Source organism: Cavia porcellus, unplaced genomic scaffold (assembly GCF_034190915.1).
Source record: "Cavia porcellus strain 051 isolate PalLab524CR breed Dunkin Hartley unplaced genomic scaffold, mCavPor4.1 scaffold_1, whole genome shotgun sequence".
Classification (NCBI taxonomy): Eukaryota; Metazoa; Chordata; class Mammalia; order Rodentia; family Caviidae; genus Cavia; species Cavia porcellus.
In genome coordinates, this window is record NW_026947484.1 from 61,936,325 (window position 1) to 61,954,995 (window position 18,671).

The 18,671-nt window shown below is 41.0% G+C and overlaps 1 long non-coding RNA gene across 1 annotated transcript; it reads right to left on the bottom strand.

Moving 5' to 3' along the window:
• Positions 1-321: 321 nt before the first annotated feature.
• On the bottom strand, positions 322-3,671 carry LOC134471253 (uncharacterized). Its single transcript, XR_010040542.1, has 2 exons — positions 3,076-3,671; positions 322-1,003 (listed from the first exon to the last, which is right to left on the bottom strand). It is a non-coding gene; the product is annotated as an uncharacterized LOC134471253 (long non-coding RNA).
• Positions 3,672-18,671: the final 15,000 nt, after the last annotated feature.

An 18,671-nucleotide genomic window follows, 5' to 3' on the forward strand; every position in this document is an offset into this window, starting at 1 on the left:
TATTTTTTTTTTAATCTCTGTAGTTGAAAACGTGAAAAGCCATATTAAGAAGGTCCTCTGTGGGGTTTGAGGGCCAAGTTTAGCCTTTTGTCTTGGGTTCTGGTCCACAGTAGAAGGTCTCTGTAGTATCAATTAAGTCTGTAGGAGTCAAATAATACAATCAACAGGGTATCTACAATAATAACTTTAGTAATGGCTTCCCATAAGGAGGATAAGGTCTAGGGTATTTTAGGAACTGGCATGTCATTTATTTGCCATATATAAGTACCTCTTTATGCTGTTAAAATGTCTAATGCCATATGATTTTTGGAGGATGGCCTGTTTTATTAATTTTACCTTTTTATTTAGGAGAGAGATAAGCTATGGTGTCATTTAATACCAGTTGAATATAGTTAATTATAGCTTGGTGGAGGGCTGAGCCAGGGCTGGTGGATGGGCTGGGAAAGGCTCAAGCCTGGCCTCTGCCTCAGTGTTGGTCTTTGTTATGGATTAAGAACTGGTGGTCAACTTAATGCCAGCTGGATTACATCAGCATGGCAATTAGCAAAGATGCTCCACCTGAGGAAATTTGCCAGGATAAATAGGTGGAGTAGAAGGGAGATGTTGAGGGTTGAGGTGTTAATGCATTGTTGCATGGAAGCATTGTGGGTTCTCCTACATGTTGCTGTTTGAGTCGTTGGTTCTCCTGGAGAATCTCTGGTCCTCACATTGACCATTGCTTCCTGGCTCCAGAGGGGAAGACGTGTTCTGCTTGGTCTCCAGGCTGCACTTGGCATGCTGGCTTCCTGGCTAGTACTCTACTGTGCTTGTCGTCAGAGGAGCTCGGGGCCTCTATGTTGCTGAGGATGGCTGTGGTGCCTTTCAGGATAGCCCTGGTCTTTGTTGTGAATGTGATTTCTTGGCTCCAGCATAGAACCCTATTCCTTCTAGCACAACTCATTCATCCAGCTGGCATAGACTTTCTGGCTTCCACCGCTGACCCTTGCATCTTCCCGGCACGGATCTGTAAAAGAGACTGGTGTGAGTCCTTCTTGTGGGCTCTGGATCTCCAGTTGGGCTCATGGGTGGTATTGTCCTGAGCTCTGGGTTTTTAGCTGGACTCATGTGGGACATTGCTGTGGGATTTAGGTTCTTGACTAAGTAATCTATGTCTTTGGTGTTGCATATAAATTTCCTGCATTTTCCTGTGTTAACTCCCAGTGACTATTATAAAAATAATATTATAAACTCCGTGTTCTGATCTTAATTGTTCTCTGTGTGCAACCCCTGACTACAACAGTCTTGTTGTTTTGCGTGCATCATATAACCTTTTTTTCTGGAAAAGATCTGGTGGATCCCAGCAAAAGGAATCCCAAAGGAATTAATAATTATCTCTTAATTTCAGTTGTTGAACATCTAGAAGATTGATAACAGTACAGTACAACATAGGCAGTAAGCTTAACATAGAACATTAAATGGCTATTAACCACGAGTGTTTTTATATTTGAATGCTGAAGAAATTTGTGAAACATCTCTAAGCAAATGTCTGGATCTGAAAACGTTTGTCATCATACATTACATAAATTTTTGTTTAAAAATTATTATTTGACTGGTTTTCTAACGTTGGTATGATTTGTATCTCTTGGCTGGAAAACAAGAAAAAGACAGCAGAAATAATCCGAATTTTATATTTGAAAGCATGAATATACCATCAGATCAGCAACAAAGAATTGTCTTAGTCATATGAACTTTAGTTGAGGTGTCTCTAATAAGACTATGGAGATTATTCAATAAACAAGGCTGATAAAATTACCAGGTGGCCACTTTCCCCATTTATCAGTTGAAGTCTTATCCAATGTCTCCTCACCCCAAGAGATTTTATTTAACCAGTTTTAGCACCATTTTGACCAGCTGGCAAACTAGGTGGAAGCATGTTTTTAAATTTATAACCTAAATAAACCTTGATTAAATGGTTTGAGAATGTAAAAAAGGAAAAAAAAATGTTGAGCTCTAACAAGAAGGAGCAGCTGTTCACAGAGCAGGCAAATGGACAAACATGGACAGATATCTGTACAGAATAAACAGACTGAACAAACAACATATATATCTTATAAAATCAGAGTGCACTCAAATATATTTGACCAATTCGAACTGTATTAAGTAATCCTTTTGTAGATTTAGAGATCTCTGAGAATAAGAATTGGCCCCTTTTCCTCCCCGGCATCCCATTGTCTCCTCCTCCGAGCGGTGGTCAGTGACAGGGGCTGGGACTGGGCCTGGGACTGCTTGGGAGGTGCATGGAGCACACAGGGTGGGGGCAGAGCACACAAGAGGAGCGCGGAGCTGGGGCGCATCCTGAGAGCCTGGAGCAGCCTGCGCTGCCCCATCGGTGCACACTGCAAATGCCCGGCCTGCGTTGCCTGCGCCACCTGCACTGCCAGCACGCAGCCCAATGCTGTCTGCACACACCTCCCCCAACACTGTCTGGGTGCATCTCTCCCATCCCGGAGCGGGAAAGGTGGGCTGGCGCACTGCGTGGGGAGAGACTGAGAAATGGGTGAAGTGAGGAGGAAAGGATGGCGCTAAGAAAGCTGTGGGAAATGGTGTGTGAAGATATAGGGGAAAAGCTGTAAAGAAAGAAGCCACTTCCTAAGTGTGGGGAGGAGGAGGGATTCTGGAGGAGCAGAGGGAGAGAGGGACACATTCTCAAAACAAAGGCCTAAAGATGGGGAGTTTTTGTAAACTTGTCCTCAGTGTGATAAGCTATAAATAAAAGATCAGCTTTTTGGTTTTAGGTAGCCTTTTGTACCAGGCACCCCATAGGTATCATCACAGTCAGGTGAGCCAATGGACCATGATCTAAGCCAGGCCAGGCCATCACCTGACCTCTTAGACTGATGGTAACTGGTTCCAAAACTTGTGTTTTTGGTCATCACCAAAAAAGGCACAAGTGGCTTTCCCATGGATTAGTAATGGCTCTGCCTTGGGGCTGCCCAAAGGGAGGTGAGATCATTACCCAAGTCCAGGGAACAGAAAGAAAATCTGGCATGGGGCCTGGCCCCACCACAGCATAATCTTCGGACAGGATCGGCTCACCTGAAGTAAATGAATTAGACTGGTGTTGTTTGCAAACCATTGGTGACAAGTTTAGCAGCTCCCGCATGTTGAGAAGTGAGGAATTAATCCAGTATGCAGTCCAGTCCATGAACCAGCAGGGTACTCAGCCTGGGAGGGTCCCGGGAACCACTCATCTGTCAATTCCTGGTCAGGGAACCATCTGATAGAATTTTCAGCATGGCTAAAAAGATAAGAAATATGAAATAAAAGTGGCCTTTATTTTAAGAATGTGGAGAGAGCATATGACCTCCAAGGTCTGGCATTCTCTCTGCCCGACACATGGTGTAGAGGCATACATATAGCTTAGGTTTGAGGTGGTGCCTAAGGGGCATTATTGATGCACCAGTAGTCCATTGGAATTCATTTCGTGCCACAGATAAATTGCCTAGGAGCAGGAAAGGTGACCTCAAGGTAGAGCCCCTTGGTTCTGCCTCCCAGCCTCCCAGTTCTGCAGCTTCCAATTCAGGGCAAAATCCTTTCAATTAGGAGTAATACACCTGAAATTTCTAAAAAGACAGCAAGTGAAATAAGGAAACAAATCCATGAGGCTATAGAGAAAATCAGATTAGAAATAATCCCACACATAGAGAAAGAAATGACAACCTTAATAAATGAATCGGTCAGCTTAGCTAGAGACGATATAGATAAAAATAAGTACAAGATCATGGGAAGATGATGGAAACGTTGAATGAACAATACAGAAAAGAAGCAGAAGGCATGAAACAAACTCAAAGAGATATCCAAGAAATAAAAATTCTATTTAAAGCTGGTAAGACCCTTTGAATGGACTGAGGAATGGAGTTTGAGGACTGGATCATAGCTAATGATTATGAAAAGAAAGAACTTTTAAAAATAACAAGACATCATAAAATGATAATTCAACAGCTTCAAGATGATGTAAAGAGAAACCATAAAGACTAATAAGCAACAATGAAGATGCAGGAGTCAATGCAAATGACATCAGTAAACTATCTGCAGAAGTAATAGCAGAAAATTTCCCAACATGGGGAACGAATAAGATACACAGATAACTGAGGCATATAGAATGTCTAGTAGTCATAACCAAGATAAATCTACATCCAGACATATAATAATTAAGATCTCAGAAACTCAGCACAAAAACAGAATACTAAAGCTATTAGAGAAAAGATACAACTCACTATCAAGGAAAGCCTATTAGAATTGTGGCAGATTTCTCAGCACAAACCCTCAAGTCAAGATGAGCTTGGAGTGAAATGTTTCAAGGCCTTTTTAAAAAGCAACAGATTGATATATCCTGCAAAACTTTCTTTGAAATTAAATGGAGAAATAGGGTATTTCCATGACAAAGAACAACTGAAGAAATTCATGTCTATCAAACCAATCCCAGAAAGAGTACTGAAACACATATTAGATAGAGATAAAAATGACTTTAATTTCCAGAACAACAACAGAAACAACCCACCAGACAGGGCAAGCAATTAAACAAAGGGGAAAAGCAGGAAACCAGCAGCAGGAAAATAACATGACACAGTTGAATTAGTACATATCAATTATATCCATTAATATAAATGGCCTCAATTCACCTATTAAAAGAAGTAAGTTGCCAAAGTGGATCAAGAAACAGGATCCAACAATATGCTGTACACAGGAAACACATCTGACTCAAAAGGAAAGTCACAGACTAAAAATCAAAGGATGGAAAACAATATCCCATGCAACAAGGAACCCAGAAAAAAAAAAACAGGGGTAGCTATTCTGTTTACAGACAATGTAAGCTTCAAACCAAAAATGATCAAAAGAGATAAAGAAGGTCATCACATACTTGTTAAGAGAATAATTCAAGAGGAGGAGCTAACAATCATAAATTCATGTGCACCAAATACAGGAGCACCTAACTATATAAGACAAATACTAATAGACATGAAGAACCAAATATAGAATAACACAATTATAGTAGGGGATCTTAATACCCTATTGTCACAAAGAGATAGATCAACTAGACAAAAAGTTGGCAAAGATATAAAGAACCGAATCAAAACCTATGAATAAATGGACTTAGTAGGCATTTACAGAGTGCTCCAGCCAATCACATCAAAATACGCATTCTTCTCAGCTGTACATGGGGCATTCTCTAAAATAGACCATGTATTAGCCCATAGAATGTTGTTAAGTAAAGGCAAAGGAATTGAAATTATTCCATGCATATTTTCTGATCATAGTGCACTGAAATTGGAAATTAGTGACAAAAGAAACTGTAAAGCCTACATAAACACGTGGAAATTAAATAAAAACCTCTTGAACAACCAATGGGTTACAGGTAAAATTAAAAAAAAATTCAACAATACCTACAATTCAATGAAAATGCAGATATAACACTGAAACTTGTGGGATATAATGAAAGTGGTGCTAAGAAGAAAATATATAGCAATGAATTGTCACATCAGGAAAACAGAATGAGAACAAATAAACAACCTAATGTTCCACCTCAACCTTCTAGAAAAAGAAGAGCAAATCAAGCTCATAGAAGAGAGGAAATTAACAATATTAGAGCAAAAATTAATGCAATTGAGGCTATGAAAACAATACAAACAATTGATGAATCAAAAGAGCTGGTTTTTTGAAAGAATAAAATTGATAAACCTTTATCCAAACTTACCAAGAAAAAGAAAAATAACTCAAATTCATGCAATAAGGAATGAAAAAGATGAAATTACTATAGATCCCATGGAAGTTCAGAAGATCATGAATTCCTTCTTTGAAAATATTTACTCACATACGGTGAAAGACACAGAGGAAATGGACAGATTTCTATAAAAGTATGAATTACCAAGGCTGAATCAAGAAGGTATAACAATTTTGAATAACCCAATAGCAGCTACTGAAATTGAAAATGTGATTAAAAACTTACCAACAAAGAAAATCCTGGGTCCTGATGGATTTACAGCTGAATTCTGTGAGAAATTGAGAGAAGATTTAATGCCAACACTCCTCAAACTCTTCAATGAATTTGAAAGGGAAGCAATTCTTCCTAACTCTTTCCTGGAGGCAAGCATTGTTCTGATACCAAAACCAGAGAAAGATGCAACCAAAAAAGAGAGTGTCATGGTTTATGTCAGTGGCCCCAAGCCTCATGCAAATTATGGACATGACCAAATCAAGCATTTGTGATTGGTTCATTGTCTAGCACTTGTATTGGTGGTGTGAGTGTTTCACTTCCCAAGGGTGGAGCCAGGATACTATGTAATGTCAGGAAGAAGATGTGTCTTGCTCTCTTGCCAGTTTGTGCTTTGCTGTTTGCAGGTGGCCATTTATCGTGGCCCACCATGCCACCCTGCCACTTGGAGGTGCCACGGAGTATGGACAGAAAAATCCAAGAAATGTAAGAAATAAAGCTTTTTTCCTCCTAGCTTTAGGTGTCAGGTATTTTGTCTGAACAACAAGAATAAAGTAGCTAAAAGAAGAACTATGGGACAATCTCCCTAATGAACACTGATGCAAAAATTCTCAATAAAATACTGGCAAATAGAATGCAGCAAATCATCAAAAAGATTATACATTATGAGCAAGTGGAATTTATTCTAGGAATACAGGGATGGTTTAATATATGCAAATCAATAATTTTACACAGCAACAGAGCCAAAGACAAAAGTCACATGATCATCTCAATAGACATAGAAAAAGTTTTTGATAAAATCCAACACTTGTTCACAATAAAAATTCTACAGAAACTTGGTATCTACCTCAATCTGATAAAAGCCATCTATGGCAAACCAACAGCCAACATCATGTTAAATGGACAAAAACTGAAAGCTTTTGCTCTAAAATCAGGAACAAGAAAAGGATGTCCATATCATCACTCCTATTCAATATAGTTCTGGAATCATTAGCCGGGGCAATTAGATGAGAGAGAAATAAAATGAATAAGAATAGGAAAGGAAGAAGTTAAATTATCACTATTTGCAGATGACATGATACTCTACATAGAAGTTCCCAAAACTCTATCAAAAAACTACTAGAGCAAATTCAGCAGTGTAGCTGGATACAAAGTCAAAACTCAAAAATCAATAGCATTCCTGTACACAAATAACAAACTCACTGAGAGAGAAACTATGGAAATGACACCTTTCACAATATAATCCAAACCTGAAATACTTAAGAATCACCCTAACAAAGCATGTAAAAACCTATATGCTGAAAACTATAGTACTCTAAAGGAGTACTGTAGGAAGAGATTGAAGTGGATGTCAGAAAATGGCCAGGGATATCCTTGCTCTTGGTTATGAAGAACCAATATTGTGAAAATGTCCATACTCCCAAAACTGTTACACATATTTAATGCAATTATGATTAAAATGTCAATAACATACCTTACAGATCTAGAGAAAACATCCTAAAATTCATTTGGAAACAGAAGAAACCTAGAATAGCAAATGCAATCCTAGGAAACAGAGACAAGGCAGGAGGCATCACAATCCCTGACTTGAAATTATACTACAAAGCTAAAGTCATAAAATGACTGGTACTGGCATGGTACTGGCAAAGAAATAGACCTGAGGATCAGTGGAACAGATTAGAAGATGCAGACACAACTTGTAATAACCAAATCTTGGTTTGCTTTTTGTTTTTTGGTACCAGCAATTGAACTCATGACCTTGTGCTTGCCAGGCAGGCATTTGTGCCACTGAGCTAAATCCCCAGCCCTAGCTAAATCTTGAAAACAATCAAAATGCCCATCAACTGTAGAATGAATAAAAGATGTGATATTTTCATACAACAGAATATTACTTAGCTATAAAAAAATAATCTTGAGGCTTTTATTTGTAAATGGAGGCAACTTGAGACCATACTCATAAGTGAACTAAATCAAACCCACATTTATAAATATCATAGTCTCCCAGTATAAAAAATAAAAATCTAAAAGATAAGTAAGATCCCAAACACACAGTAGATATTGTAATAATGAAATGGAAAGAAAGTGCTCAAAAGGACAAAACTGCTGGGATAGAGGAAAGGAAGAAAGGAAAAGATTAAATGTATGTTGGTAAGCATATACAAATGTATGTATGTTTATGTACACTAGATAGATAACTATACTACTAATCTCTCTTAGGTCATCAAAAAGAATAGTTTGTGCTGTCATTGTTTGATTGATCGTGTTTGTCTCTTGAGTTTGTAATCTGAGCAACTAGTTCTGAGATAACAATATGCACTATATTTACTAGTGTTTATTCTCTACTTTTTTTCTTTTTTAAAATTCTGTATCATTTCTACTGCTTTTTTCTGTTTTGCTTTTTAAAATAAGAATTCTTCTTCAGTGATTTTCAAGTGTATAACACATTGCTATTAACTATAGTCATCATGGTGTACGATAGATCTCTGGAACTCAGTTTTCCTGTCCATTTCTGAGCAGTGTTTTCTACTTTATACCATAAGATGGTGAATTCTCTATACTCCCTATGCCTCAACTCAGGAATCATTTCTTAAACTCCATATTAGTAGGAAATAGTACTTAGATGTTAGAATCTGGAGATCTGACCATGGTGGAACCCAGGTGACTGTGCAAGAAAGCAATTTGCCTGTCCTCTTGGTAAGCACCTCCCTCCTGCACAAGCCAGGAGGAGACCCACTCAGTGGCTCCTGTGAGCCTACCAGTGTGCGGGTTGAGAATCAAACATTCACCCTCCCCACCCCACCCCTGTTAGCAACTGGGGACAGAGGTCCGAGCATCTCTTGGGAGGATGACCATATGCAATATAGCAAATATGGGGGATTTCCTTCTATCTTCTGTTTGAAGGCAAATGCTTTCACTGCTTTGTTCTGATTAATTGTTTTGCTTTATTCAATACTCTCTTTTGATTGGTTTTATAATGTTCTGTTTTTGGTTTGCTTTTGCTATATCTGATTGAATGGACAACTATTGTGAAGATAATAAGATGTACTATGGTACCTGTTACTATTACCCTAGTATCATGCTGTGAAATTCTGTACCAGTTTCTCTGCATTGTCTCAATTGGCTTTGTTCTGTCTTGTTCTGTTGTATTTTTACTGCCTTCAAAATAAAACAAATGTTAGAATCTGAGTCAATGATGAACTCATTGCTTATGAAATGGTATTACTTCTAAACTTCTGCATAACTAGAAAGTACATACATAAATCATGAAAGTATAAAAATTAACTGATATTTCTAATCCAGTCCAACTATGTTTTTCCTCTTTTCTCAATTACAGTTTCTTTCCCATGTCCCACTGGGTACCCTGGTTTCTCCAACATCAGTCAATGTACTTCTATTTGTTGGATCATACAGTATACCCAAATGGGCTTTGAAATTGCCTCTTTTCTTAAAAAAAAAAGGAAAATTGCAGGCAAATAGGCATATGTCCTTCTCTGTCCTCCTTCAGCTGGGGTGAGACTTTGAGCTTTGGTGACATTTTAGTCAGTGCATTTGTTGGCTCCTGAGAAGCTGTCATTGAAGGTGAAGATGTGAGATACATTGGTCACCTTGAAGGAGGCCTCACAGTTGCACCAGGGAGGCACAAGTCCAGCTCAAAATGCTTCCTGCTACATACAGTGCCAGCACCCAGAAGCCACAGAGGGACCCAGGAGTAGGAATGGTGCTGCCTGCGCCTGCTAAGGCTGGGTGGGCAGAGACACATTCCTCTCCCAACGTATACTCATCTTCCTAGTTTGCTACTGGGGGTGAGAGGACACACTCTCACCCTTCTCCCAGACCTCAAGGATAGGGCAGGCTGTGTGTCAATTCAAGGTCATGGCCTCCACTAAGGAAGCATGGGTTAGCACCCTGAGCATTTCCTGGGACTCTCTTGCCCACTTCCTACCAGACAGCCTCTAGTTTCTCCTGGTAGAACAATCAGTGGCGTCCTCCACTTGCCCAGGCTAACACAACTGTCTCTCCTTTCACCTGGCACCCAAGTGGCAGGTAAGGCACTAAGCCATGTAAATCTGATGAGAGCCCTTCCTTTCTGAACTGGAAGGTCCTTGAATCCCAAACCTAGCACCTTGGAGAGAAGAAACCGGGAATGAGGAAAGTTCTTGGGGGATGGACACAAGTACTGACCAAGGGGAATAAGCTATGGTTGGTTCTGTTCCCAGCTGGGCCCACTGCCTTTTGCAACCTTGAAGGCCTCGTGTAAGCTTTTGGCTTTACAGCAACTTTAAAGTTTTAAAAAGGAAAGTTAAACTCATCTAGTCCAGGGTTCTACACCCTCTCCAACCCAAGATCCCTTCTATGAACTGATGATCCAAGAAATTCCTTTTCTCCTATTCATTCTCTTCTGCAAAAAGTCCAGGCAGCAAGCACCTGCCTTGCAAGCAGGCGGTCATGAGTTCGATCCCTGGTACCGATAAAAATGAAAAAAGACAAAAAAAAAAAAAAAAAAAAAAAAAAAAAAAGTCCAGGCAGCACTAGAGAAGAAACCAAATAAACCCAGAAAGCAATGGGTGGGTGAGTGGGTGGGGACAGGAATGTGCACATGTCTTGTGAGTGTAAATGTGTTATAGGTGTACATTGTACACACAGGTGTGTGTCACATTATGTGTATGTAAGCATGCTGGTATGCATATGTGTTCAGGTCCTGGACTTGCTTCACAGAAAATACACCTTCCTTTAATCTCAGATGGTTCAGATTTAAATATCACTTCTATTTAAAATCCAACCAGAATGGTATGCAGGTGTACATCTGTAATCCCAGCACTGAGGCAGGAAGACTGCTTTGAGTTCAAGGCCAGCCTGAATTGCATAGCAAGACCATGTCTCAAAATGACAAACAAAACAAATCAAAATAAAACAAAACAAAAGTTGTTTTCTCAACTTTAGTTACCTGCATGGTATTTGGCTGTACCCCATTCTGAAACCAAAAATAGGAAAGACTCAGATTGGTAAGTTAGTGTAGGGAACTACTCAAATTGCTTCAAAGATCAGGGACACCTAAGGATACCTGAAGATGTGTTCTTGGATGCCCCTTGTCTAGCACAGGTATACAGTGGGATACAGTTATGTAGACATGACAACACAGTAAATGTGCATGTACTGGTTACAGCACTATGTAAGAATGAAAACTTGAGATAACAACCTGTATAAGAATTATGCAATGAAAATGTAGACAGCTGTCTTACACTCTGGGTCCCTGCTCTGCTCTATGGTGCCTGCTGTTGTTGTAGATGTCTTAAACTTGTGTGTTCTTTAATCTTAGGATCTCACCCATGAAACTCACTTTGGCCCTCTGAGCAGTCCCATGGCTAGTATAGTTGGGACACTGAAGTGAGAGGTCCCATGGGGGCTGTGGAAACAGCGCCCAAAGGTAAGGGACAGCCCCATGGGATATGTAGTAAGTGATGTTGGCCTTGCCATAGCTACCTGAAGTCACTTTCTTGGGAGGTTGGAAGGCCCTTGAGGACTAAGAATCAGTCCATTTGTGTTTCAAGCCTTGGAAACAATAAACAAATTCCTCCCCCTCACCGAGAAATAGTGAGGTGGACGGTTTGCATGTTATTCATGCCCTTCTGCTGCATAAATAAAGAGGCAGATGGCCTTGTCTGGCAAGTCGACCAGCTGCAGCAGATATAAGAGGATGCTGAGCAATGGCTCAGTACTGCAGAGCTCATGTTGTGAGGCATGGGAAGCACTACTTCCTTCAAAAATGTCTCCATAAGCATATGTCCTCATGTCTGAGAAAACTGAAAAATCCCTTGATTTTGCATGTTAGACTGACTGTTCATCAAAAAGAGGTAGAGGAACCCCTATCCCAGGGAGGAGGACTGAGAGGGCCACCTATTTCTACCAGGCACACAATGAGCATGACCTATTCAACCATGAAGCTGTGGGAGCTGGTGCCACAGTTATAGCAGAAGGTAGTGCCTGTGCTACAGTTGTAGGATAATGGGGATGATAACATGGAGTTAAACCCACAGGAGATATTCCAAATAGCCAGCAGAACCAGCACCTCTTCTATGGGGATGTGTTCTGCAGGATATGCAGAGGGAAGCCCCAGAAGCAGATAATCAGAATGTCACAAATTGGTTAATGGCAGCAGCTTACCTTGTTTGGAAGCATTCAGGTGATATGCTAGAGCAAGTCACTATCTAGACTTTACATCTATACTACGTGAAATGGGCATACAGCAGATGATGTTTACACTGGAGTATCATAGCTTGACAAGCCACTGCTGAAGGCATGCAGAGAGTATGTCATCCTGGTGAGCAGCCTTGCTGGCACATTTGGATCAGTGGTGGCCCTTCTATCCGCTTTATAGACTACCTGATTCACAAAGCTGTTGGTGCCTGGGGGATTGGAAGTGAAGTGTCACAGTAAGGCAAGATCTGTAAAAACTGTACTGGCAAAGGGGAAAAAGGGGACCCCTGGGTGAGTGGGGCCATCCCCTCAAGGAAAGGCTATGGGGCCAATGAAAGTCAGTCAGCACCAGATCTAGATGGAGCCGCTTGCTGTGGACCTCGCCCCAAATAATAAAGTTAATGCCCACAAAGTTAAATGGGCAGACTTTGGATGTATTGCTAACTCTGTGGAGGCACTTATGCCATGTGCAGCAATACCAGCTCCAGAAGGCCAAATTGGCCTGGTGATGCCCAAAAGATTGACTAATCCTTTTACCTTGAATAGCTGTGCTACCTGGGTCTTGGGGATCCTGGGAGACTAAAAGGCCATATGTAGAATGGCTATTTACTGGTCTCCCCAAAATGCGCATCATATATTAGTGTTGGTGGATACCCGAGCTGAGTCAATGCTAATATACAGCAACCCAGACCATTTTGCAGAATCGACTTCATGCCTAGAAGGATATGGAGGTCATGGTCTGGAAGGCCTAGGGGACTTTGGGTATGGAGCACTTGTCCTGATTCCCTAGTTGCTGAATACGTACAAGGGTTGGACATACTGACAGGTACTCAGATGAGCACCACACAGGGAGAATTCTGGTTGTGAATTTGAAAGGTAAAATCCACACCATGCATTACTGAGTCTCCTACAAGGCATGTGAGTTGTGTGTGTGAAGCAGTACTGGCTACCTGGAGGCCATGAGGAGATGAGATTGTCTTGAAATTGAAAAAAGCAGGGGTGATACTCCTTGCACAAAGCCCTTCAGAGTGGTCTGTTCAAAATGCAGGCAGGTCATGGTAAATGACTGTAAAGTTTCACCTTGACACTGGCAATTTACCTTCATCTGGGAGGGCAGGAAATGGGCCTTCTAAACATTGCCATGAGGCTGTTTGCATAACTCAATTTTGTGTTATGGACTGGTGACTCAGAACCTGGCCACCTAGGCCAAGACATTCTGTGTCACTGTTTTATATTGATGATATTATGTTAACCTGATAATCTTGCAGATTTAAAAGCCACCATGCATAGTCTGAAGGAAGTTTGCTGGCATGAGGTTGGTCATGGACAAAGACAAGGTTCAGGGAACTAGCTTGTCTGTCAAATTTTTGGATGTTGCATGGTCAGTAAGACCAGACCCATGACAGTATGCCAATTACAGGCATATATGGGCTTACTAGGTTTTTGATGGATTTGCCACACCTATCTATCATGCTCTGCCTTTTACAGCAGCTGATCAAAAGATGCAACGGAAGCTGCTTGCTGCTTGATGGATAGATGCAGTGGAACCTGCTTGTCCGGACTCAAAGAGGGCTGTTGCACTGGTGCAGCCTGGTGAGTCATAGACCCTAGTCTATCAAGTCTATCCTAATCATCAGTGTGGGTAACAATAGATTGGGCTAAGGCCTATGGTAAAACCAGGGGAAGCAGAAGCACCCTGTTGGGTTTTGGTCATAGATGTGCAAAGGAGCTGATAGTTGGTATGGACAGTGATAAATGCTGCTGTACATGACTGTGAGGAATCACAGCACAGATAGAGGTCTGAATATGGACATGAAAAGCCCATCCTAAGAACAGAGTAGCATGGGCCCCCACTCACACACTGGGAGACACACCTCCAATAGCAGGCCTCTTTCTTGACTAGTCTACTGGCAGCTGAACTGGAAAGTTTTAGGACCCATGATATACATGGCCCAAAACCTGTCTGAGAGAACAGACTACAGGACTTGATCCCAAGTGCCTATGCAGAAGGAAAAGAGGGACTTCTGGGACACTGATGAGTCTAGCTGCTGCACAGCCCCATAATGGACATCAGTCACTGTCCCACCTCATATGGAAGTACTGTGGTATAGAACTGAGACAGGTAAGTTAAGCCAGTGGGCAGGGTTTGGGGCAGTGTGATTGTTGTGATGCAAGAAGGGGGCCCCTGTATGTGTGCATGGACAGTTGGGCTATCTTTAGGAGGTGAGCACTCTGACTCCTGGCTTGGGAAGCTCAGGAGTGACAGAGAGGGCATCATCTCTTGTGGGGTGCAGACCTGTGGTGAAATGCATGGCCAAAAAGCTGACTACATGTGACATCATGGTTCAGGATGTAAAGCCCTCTTCTCACCATGAAATGACTTAGGAGATGCCTAGCTCTTCAAACTGAAGCCCTTGTTCAACATATGGCCCAGGCACACCAGACTTTGATGTTGCTTATGGAAACTGTTCAAATGAAAAAAAAGTGGTTTTGCAAAACTACATGGTTCTTGATTTTTTAACTACAAGGCAAGAAGGTACTTGTGCTCAGTTACATATAGAATGTTACATGTATACATCCCTAATCTTTGAGGAAGTGAGATGTTGGGAACCATTCAAGCTGCTTCAAAGCTCTGAGGTGTCTACAGACATCTGAGGATGTGACCTCACCTGTCTAATGCAGGCACACAATAGGATACAGTTATGTAATCATGGCAGCATAGATGAACATGCATGCACTGGTTACAGCACAATGTAAGAATGTAAACATGAGATAACAACCTGTATAAGAATTATACAATAAAGATGCAGGTGGCTCTCTTGCACTCTGGTTCTCTGTTCTGCTCCATGCTGCCTGCTGTTATTGCTGATGTCTTGCATACACATATTCTTTACTCTTGGGACCTCATCCACGAAAATTTCCCATAGGCCCCTTGAGTAGTCTGACAGTTAGCAACTCCAGAACCCTGAGGGAGGTTCAAGATGCATGAGGCATGCCCCTAAACCCAAAGAACTGCATTCTCACAACTGTTACATGTTTAGTATATGTGAGTTCACAATAGTTCTTAACTGGGTCATATGCAGACACAGTTGTTCTAGTTAATACCAGAAGAACAGTGCAAGATAACAAAGCACAAGATGAGCAGCCTAAATGCACTGAGACATGGCAGGAAGTCTCAGTCTCAGCAGGGCTCCTGTCCTAAGAGGTCCTCCAGACACTCTGTCTTACTTGGTGGGTGCCTGTGGTAGATTAACTAATAGTCAACTTGTAACACCCAGGTGAAATGAATCAGTTTGGTGCTGGATATAAAAGGCCCACCTAAGGACTACTGCCAACAATACATAAAGGAGAACTGGAGGAGAAGATGGTGTGCTTTTGATTCTCCTGGAGAATCAAGTCATGCTGGCTTTCCTGGTACAAACTCAGCTGTTCTCATCATTAGAGGACTTGGGGTTCTCACTGTCACTTAAGATGACTCCAGTTCTCTTTTGGGAGCTCCAATCCTTACCATGAGCATTGCTTCCTGGGTTCAGTGTAGATTCCTCAGCCTGGTAGCACAAATCCTTTATTCTGCTGGCACAGATTTTCTAGCTTCCATCACTGACCTTTGGACCTTCCTAGTACAGCTCCTTAATATAGACTTGCATGAGACATTGTTTGGGACTCTAGGCCACCAGATGAACTCATGGAGAATGGTACCATAGGCTGTAGGTCTTCAGCTGGATTCTTGCAGGATATTGCCCTGAGATTCAGGCCCTCAGTTGGATTATTCAGGTTCTAGTGTGTGGACAGATCTCATGCACTCCTTGCATTTGATTGGGCAAATATTAGAAAATAATCTTACAGAGTATTCATCCTGTATTAAATATTTTCCCTTATAAATCCTGACTATAAAACCATCCTTCCTTAATGCAAGCCATTCTGAGTAGACTTCTATTCTGTTTTTTTTTTTGTTCTATTTCATGACAAAGATTTCACTATGTATTAGCAGATTTCCATGAATTTAACCCTGATTTTGTACTAAAATAACCAGTAAAACTTTAAAAATATATAGGCCTTTCATGAAAAAATTCATTTTATACAATGTTAATTCAGTCCTGGAACCTAGCTGAATAAAGGAGGAGTCTCATTAGAGCTCCTCCGAGAAATTCAACTAAAACTTAGATAATTTAGGGCTGGGGATTTAGCTCAGCGGCATAAGCGCCTGCCTTGCAAGCAGGCAGTCATGAGTTCAATTCCTGGTACCGATAAAAATGAAAAAGACAAAAACAAACAAACAAACAAACAAAAAAACTTAGGTAATTGGAAGAAAGGGAAGGGACACACATCATGAAACTAAATTCAATCTGACATAAGAGACTAACAGATCAAGCCAAACATAGATAAAAGATTTAATAAAACGGTCAGCCAGTTCACCTGGCTGCTGGTGGGACACTGAATCAGCATAACTACTGATCATACTTAGAATCTTAAAAGAAGACAGATGGGGATAAAAATGTGGCTAAATCAAGCAATATAGAATAAAGGGGATATAAAGTCCTGTGCCTCTCCTGCCTTGCTTCAAACAGAAGATGCTATAGTACAGCAGTAAACTATGGTGACACAAACAGCTCCCTCCCTGACAACCGGCCAGTTTTGTTTTTTCTTTTTGTTTTCTTTTTTATTTCCATTCATTTTGAGCACAAGAGTGCTAACTGAACCACGGTGGACAAGATTAAAGACTACAGGGTGCATAGTAAATGGAACACTTAACTTTTCCCTTGTGACCTGTGGTTATAGAAGCATGCAGAATTAACCAGATTTGCACCTCAGGATTGTGTAACCTCAGTCTTTCCCATCTCTGCAGCAGGTGGGAGCAGAAAGACACCCTACAACAACCACCATCTCACCCAAGAAATTTACAGACTACAATGAAGGAGGTGGGTGATAGTGTATCAGAACTTGTAAAGTAACACATGGGAAGTTAGCACCTTGGGAGAAGAGTAAGAATTAGGACTGAACAGCCTTGAGGTACAACATCAAGAGCACACAGCCAGACCATATCACAGCATTTCCCACACCCTGCAATGAACAACCTTGAGAGGACAGAGACTTGCCAGTGGAAGAGGAACACAGAAAGCTGAGCAAGGAATAGGAGGAGCCAGTAGTGCGTCAGGCTGGCAGCATCCCCCTGTCTCTGAAAATAGCACAGCAACTGGGAGAGAGACACTACCAAGAGAAACAAAGTAAGAATGGGAGGCTGCTAAGGGGCATAGAAAGTACTGGCCCTGGTTCCCACATCTGGAGGCCAAGATCAATCTCACACCCAGCACAAAGTCTACTGTAGGCTTGACAGTGTTATCCAGTGGTTTTGAACTCTCCATGGACACCAGAAGAATTTTGTTGTTTTTATTTTATTTTATTTTTCTTTTTTGTTGTTGGTTCATTGGTGGTTTGTTTCCCATTTATTTTCCTTCTTTTAAATGTCTTTTACTTATACTTTGCTCTATTCATCTTCTTTCCCGCTTTCCCCAGTTTACCTCTCTAGACCTAATCATATTTTCAGATGAGTGAATAGTCTTTCTAATTTTTCTAGTCAATTTCAATAATTCCTGGCTTACTTCTTCATTCTTTCTCTTCTGCCCTCTTCTCTAGTTTCCCAAAGCCTGCGTCATCATCCTTCATCCTTCAGTCTTGCTTCAGCTATTTTTCCAATTATTTCTGTTTCATTCACTGTCCTTCTGAAGTTTTCCCACCAGTAAAACTACTCTACCAAGGGGAAACACTTTGTATTTAAGCTTCCAATTTATTATTGGTCTGTTCCATAACTAGATTTTGCTTATATGGTTAAAGGTACAAAATTAATAGTTACTATAGTTTGTCAGCTGCTAAATTGTACTTGAGGCTATTGTCAGTGCTAATTATACTACTTTAGCTAGGATGTCATGCCTGTTTTAATCAGTTGTTTTCATTACTGTAATAATACTGCGAAGTTTTCAGGTAATAACCTCACCACACCCCAGCACCAAAGGACTGGGGGCTGAGCCAAACAAATACCAACATCTCACTATTAATTAATTGGAAAGGTAAGATCTTGGAACAGACACAAACCAAGAACCTCCTACACACAAGACATCCTTAAGAAGAAACTCTGCCTAGAGAGGACTTGAAACTAGTGATAAAGCTACTTACTATAAAAACTTACGAGGATCAACACAGAAAATAAAAATTTTAAAAATACACAATGACGGGCCTGGGGATTTAGCTCAGAGGCATAAGTGCCTGCCTTGCAAGTGCGTGGTTGTGAGTTCGATCCCTGGTACCAATAAAAAAGAAAAAGACAAAAAAATACACAATGACACAATGGAACCGAAGTCAGGGGCACCTGAAGTAGCAGCCATTCCCATCACCTCTCTGTCATTGATGAGAACCGAGAAAATGACAAAATGAAGAAGCAAAATGCAGTCTCAGAATCCCAGCCCACCCAGAACAAGTCCAGGAGTCACTGACATAGCCGAAAATGAAA